We start from the raw sequence: 6555 nt of genomic DNA on the forward strand, positions 1-6555 counted from the left end.
GGGATCTTCCCAATTCAGGGATCAAACCCAGGTCTCCTGCATTGCAGACAGATTCTTTACCATCTGAGCCACCAGGGAAGTCCCACTGTTTTCTATGCAACATATAATTAGATTTTTATTTCCTCTTTGGTTCAGAAATTATTAAGTGGGAAATTTCTTTTCTTTTCATGCTATTATTTTAACTCTGAGTATTTGTTTGTGTATTTTGTTAAACTATTTTAAAATTAATTTTCAGTTTACTTCATCGGGGTCAGAAAACAGAACTGTACATTCTTGTTCTTATTAAAATTTCTTGTGACCTAATATATGACAAACAGTAAAACATACCATTAGATTTTGAAAAAAAAGATAAGCAGTTTTGGTTGTAAGATATAAATTATTCTTTTTTTTAATGTTTTTATCATTTTATTAGGAATAATTCCAAATGGGTTATGAAGAAAACTTATTCATTGAGTTTGATGAGTTTTCCAAAAACTCTTAATGAAGATATGCTCACCAATAAACAATAAAACATCAGCAGAACTATCATATACTGGGCAAAGAGTCAGGCTGATACCAAAAGCAACATGCAACATAAAAAAGATACAATATAAAGGAAGACAATCTGCTGAGGATTAAAAATCATCTCCATATGCACTCTTTTTATCTAGCACAGAATTAATTATCAAATCCAAACCACACCAAGGTAAGCTTGGCTGATGGAAGCCAGGAGTCAATAACAATGGGGGTAAAAATAGAAGTTCCTCAGTGCAAGATCTGAATAGTGTTTCGGAGCATTTCCCTGGCTGGTACAAGCAGTATTAAAAAATCTTTTTGGCAAGGGGGGAAAATAAATACAAATGGAATGCTACATTTTTTTAAATCAGCAGACTGTCCCAGGAATGATAAAGGTATCATTAAAGTAGCAAGGGGTAACTTTAAAACATTATTCCTGTGGGCTCAAAAAAAAAAAAAACATTCAAAATGGATTTATTTAAAAGGTGTCACATTAGCTAAGTCCAGGCATTTAGGCTTAAGGGAAGTAAAATTAAAAGAGGACACTTTTTTTTCCCCCAAGTTAAGGAGAATCTCTTTAAAACCAAGCATATTGCTAAACGGCAACATTACACTTGGTAAACAATAATTGGCAACAAAATAAGTTTAAACGCAGTAATATTCTGCCCAAACCAGTCCCAGATACTGTTTAATAACCAAGATGCAAACTAATTTTGTTGTAACAAGCCTAGACCAATTCTATCAAACATGTCCTTGGTTAGATATCCAGCTTCATTTAACGTTTTGAAAGCTCATTTGACAGCCAGTCAAGTCCCTCATACAGACCGGTTCCTTGTGTAGCACAAGTGGCTTGAACACACCATGTTCTGTTATGAAGGGACTGAAGACCTAATTTATCTGTCATTTCACTAATGGCCATAGCATTCGGCAAGTCCTGTTTGTTTGCAAAAAGCAGCAACACTGCATCTCGCAAATCATCTTCCTGAAGCATTTTCTGCAGCTCTTCTGCTCCTTCCTGAATTCTTTCACGATCATTGCTATCTACCACAAAAATAAGACCCTGGGTATTTTGAAAGTAATGCCTCCAGAGAGGCCTAATTTTATCTTGACCACCAACATCCCATACTGTGAAACAAATGTTCTTATATTCTACTGTTTCCACATTAAAACCAATGGTAGGAATGGTGGTGACTATCTCCCCTAACTTCAGTTTATACAGAATGGTCGTCTTGCCAGCAGCGTCCAATCCAACCATCAAAATGCGCATCTGCTTCTTGCCGAGGAGGCAGGAGAAGAGGGAGGAGATGGTGAGGCCCATGGCGGTAGTGGCACTTGCAATGGGCAGGAGCAAAAGGGGTTTGGGGCGTCCCCGGGCCTTCTCCTTTTACGCTCCCAGAAAACTCAGCGAGGAAAGAGCTGCTGAGGAAGAAAGACGGCTGCGAGGAGGGTTCGCTAGCCGGCCTGTCCGAAAAAGCTCCCGGACAGCGGGATGAGGACCTGCTCCACGACTGGCGGGGCAGCTCCGGCTCCGGCGTTAAATCTTCTATTCTGTCTTTTAAATCAATGTTATTGTACACATTATTCAAACACTCCATATCCCCATTCACTTTAATCTAGTCCATCTGTTTAAGACTGAAAGTATGTTAAAATCTGGTACAGTCACTTTTGACAACTTTTTAAATATTTTCAGGGTTTGCTTTGTATTTTCGTGATATATTAAATTTTACCCATAAATATTTTAAAAGTTGTATTCACTGTGAATAAATATCTTCTCATAAACAAGCTAACTACAACTTCAACAACATAAAATCATCCTCTATTCACTGAATATATACATTTACCTTGAATTTCACTGTGTCTGGATGATGCCTTAGCTTCACTATAATTATTATCATCAACATGATCAGCATCACTGTTTTTAGTTTGCTTGCTATTTCCTTACTCAGCCTTTTTAATCTCCTTTTTTAGTCTGTTTCTCTTTGAAATGCCTTTGGAGGAGGAGATTAGAATTCTGATGCATTGAATGAGTGAGTGAAAGTCACTCAGTTGTGTCTGACTTTTTGCGACCCCATGACTATATAGTCCATGGAATTCTCCAGGACAGAATACTGGAGTGGGTAGCCTTTCCCTTCTCCAGGGGATCTTTCCAAGCCAGGGATCGAACCCAGGTCTAACACATTGCAGGCATATTCTTTACCAGTTAGGCCACAAGGGAAGCCCAAGAATACTGGAGTGGGTAGCCTATCCCTTCTCCAGTGGCTCTTCCTGACCCAGGAATGGAGCCCAGGTCTCCGGCATTGCAGGCAGATTCTTTACCAACTGAGCTATCAGGGAAGCCCCGTGCATCTGATGCATTAAAGAGACAAGTATGAATTAAATCATAAAGAAACCAGAAGATATAAATGAACATTTCTAAGATTGTAGCATGTAAAAGGTTTCAAGCATGTAAACAAAGGAAGAAATCACAAAAAGAACTCTTATTTGACCACATAGCCATTAACACTTTTATCATCATAAAATATCATAAACAATTTAAAAGGACAATGACAAATTGGAAAATGGCATAAAAAATATCTTATCGTCCTTATATATAATGCATTCTTGTAAGTCTACATTAGCAAGGCAATTGAGAATATAGACAAAGGGTAATGAAAAAGAAATTCTGAGAAGAATAAATGCAGATGGACACCAGTCATATGAAAAGCTATGGAACCACATTTATAATTATGGAAATATGCATTATAGCAAAAACAAACTTTTTTTTTGCATTTCATGTTGGCAAAAATTGATGAATATATATTGAACCTTGGAACTGGCCAAGGCTGGGTTGGCAGACACAAAGCACATGTGCTTCCATTCTTCCTTCCCTCACTGAGGTTAAACACCACTTATTTATTTTAGCATTCTTTGCTGCTGGATCCAGATGTGGTCTTGCAGTCCTTCCCATCAAGGAGTACCAGGTCACCACTATTAACTCTAGATGGAATGTATTTGCCATTCCTAAAGTTTGGTAAAAGTGGAGCTCTTCTACATGGTTAGCCCTTTGCAGTCTGATTCAATAATATGATTTTTCTAAGGTATAATAATGATCATACAGGGCTTCCGAGGTGGCTCTGGTGGTAAAGAACCTGCCTGCCAGTGCAGGAGACTTGAGAGAGGTGAGTTCGATCCCTGGGTTGGGAAGATCCCCTGCAGAAGGAAATGGCAACCCACTCCAGTATTCTTGCCTAGAGAATTCCATGGACAGAGGAGCCTGGCAGGCTATCACCCATGGGGTTGCAAAGAGTCAGACACAACAGAAGCGACTTAGCACAGCACAGTGATCAAATATCCTTTACCTAGGATTCCTTCCTAAGGAGATAATCAGAAATGAGCACACATATTTATGTACAGGGCTGGAATTTACAGTACTAATTATAAAAGTAAAATGTTGGGGATATTGGAAATAATCCTAACATATAATAATAGAATGGTTACAGCATATTAAATACATAAAAGGGAAATCTAAATATTATGCTTATATTTTCAAAAAATTTAATGTTATAAAAATACTCAATACATCCTGTTAAATTGGGCTGGGGAGGCTGAAAACCCTGTTATGTGAATTTTTAAAAAAATATGCACATAGAAAAACATGACAAAAGTAAACATACAAATATGTAATAATGTTTATCTTAGAGCAGTAGCTATCAACTACTCTTTTATTCATTATATTTTAAGGGGGTGGGAAGACAGACTCTAACTCATCATAGGAGAGTAGCAAGACCACATGGCAGAAAATCATGTGGAAGGAAAATATTATGGACCTCTTTGAAAAATATATTGTCACTCAATATTAGAAGCAAATCTATAACTTTTAGGAATCTCCCACCTGCTCTTTCAATTGGCAGCCTCATACTTGAGAATTCTAATTCTTCAAAGAGCTTTAATACATTCAGTGGGTCTTAAGCTAATGTAAAGTCTAAAAAATAGGAACTTCTCTCTTATTTCACTACTTGATAAAGAACCAGTTTGCAGTAGCACAATTTATCCCTTATGGAATGTGATTTGATCTCAGACTTACAATGTTTGCAAACATGTACAGTTTAAAATGAAGCAATATACTCCGCTAATTTCTGTTTATCCTGTTAATTCTTGCATTGTTTTCCTCCAGCCAGATGTTTCTTATGCTTAATTTGCCTAACAACATTCAGACTAGAAAACCATTCTAGCATTCAAATGATGAACCACATACCCAGATTTATTTTCCATATCCTCAGCTCTTTCTAGGTCTGTCTTGCATTTTTCAGCATCCTTAATTTCTATTGAACCCAGATGGAATCTATGTTTGTCAGGAAAGAAAGAAAACAAAATATGTGACGGCACTTTATGTTTTTCTGTGTTATGTGGGAAAGGCCTAAAGATATATATTCTTAAAATTATGTTAGTTTGAATGGTTTTTAAGACTGTATCTCCAGACTCAAAGCCGTAATACTCCTAGTAGAAAACATAGGTAGTACAGTCAGTAATGCAGGTCTTAGAAACATATTTTAGGATCTGTCTCCTTAGAGAAGATAAAAATAAGCAAATGGGACATAAGCAAAATTAAAAAGTTTTGCACAGTGAAGGAAACCATCAACAAAACAAAAAGGCAACCTACTGAATAAGAGAAGATATTTGCAAATGATAAGGGGTCAATATCCAAATTATATATAAAGAACTCATACAACTCCATATCAAAAAAACTATCATCCCAATTAAAAAATGGGCAGAAAAGCTGAAGAGGCATTTTCCCAAAAATATACAGATGGTCAATAGGTATACTAAAAGATGCTCAACATCACTAATCATCAGGGAAACAAATCAAAACAGCAATGAGCTATCACCGCATACCTGTCAGAATGATTATTATCAAAAAGACCAGACATAACAAGTGGTGGTAAGGATGCAGAAGAAAAGAGAACCCTCATACACTGTTGGTAGAAATATAAATTGGCACAGCCACTATGGAAAACAGTATGGAGGTTCCTCAAAATGTTAAAAACAAAACTACCATATGACTCAGAAATCCCACATGTAGGTAAATGAAGAAAATGAAAACACTAATACAGAAAGATATACGCACCCCAACGTTCATAGCAACATTATAATAGATAAGATGTAGAAGCAACCTAAGTATCTATCAACAGCTGAATAGGTAAAAAAGATGTAATATATATTCAATATCGGAGAAGGCAATGGCAACCCACTCCAGTACTCTTGCCTGGAAAATCCCATGGATGGAGGAGCCTGGTAGGCTGCAGTCCATGGGGTTGCTGAGAGTTGGACACGACTGAGCGACTTCACTTTCACTTTTCACTTTCATGTATTGGAGAAGGACATGGCAACCCACTCCAGTGTTCTTGCCTGGAGAATCCCAGGGATGGGGGAGCCTGGTGGGCTGCTGTCTATGGGGTCACACAGGGTCGGACACGACTGAAGTGACTTAGCATAGCATAGCATAGCATATTCAATATACACAGACATATAATGGAATACTACTCAACTATACAAAGGAAAGAAATTCTGCCATTTGCAACAGCATGGATGGACCTGGAGGGTGAGTGAAATAAGTGCTTAGTGAAGTAACTAGACAGAAAAAGACAAATACTGTATATTTTCATTTATATGTAGAATCAAAAAAGTAAAACAAAAAATAGAACAAAACAGAAACAGACACAGATACAGAAAGCAAACTAGAGGGGAGAGGGATGTAGGAGAACCAAGATATATGACGGGGATTAAGAGATATAGACAAATAAATATAAAATAAATAAGTTACAAGGGTATAATGTACACATGGGAATACAGCCAATATTTTATAATGGCTTGACATGGAGTGTAGTCTATAAAAATAGAGTCATCGTGCTACATACCTGAAACTAACAGTGCAAGTCAATTACACTTTGATTTAAAAAATCATGCACATCAGGCATTTGATTTAACAAAGTGTGGTAGACAACCATTGAAACGAACCCTAATGATCCCTACCTCTTGATATTCATTTTGGGTCTTTGTAATTCTTTCCCCTTGAATGTGGGG

The 6555-nt window shown here is 37.1% G+C and overlaps 1 pseudogene across 1 annotated transcript; it reads right to left on the bottom strand.

Moving 5' to 3' along the window:
* Positions 1-1050: 1050 nt before the first annotated feature.
* Positions 1051-2033, bottom strand: LOC104991170 (annotated as a pseudogene). Its single transcript, XR_825577.1, has one exon. The product of XR_825577.1 is annotated as an ADP-ribosylation factor 4 pseudogene (transcript).
* Between the last annotated feature and the right edge of the window lie 4522 nt (positions 2034-6555).

Source organism: Bison bison, unplaced genomic scaffold (genome assembly GCF_000754665.1).
Source record: "Bison bison bison isolate TAMUID 2011002044 unplaced genomic scaffold, Bison_UMD1.0 scf7180017864183, whole genome shotgun sequence".
NCBI lineage: Eukaryota > Metazoa > Chordata > Mammalia > Artiodactyla > Bovidae > Bison > Bison bison.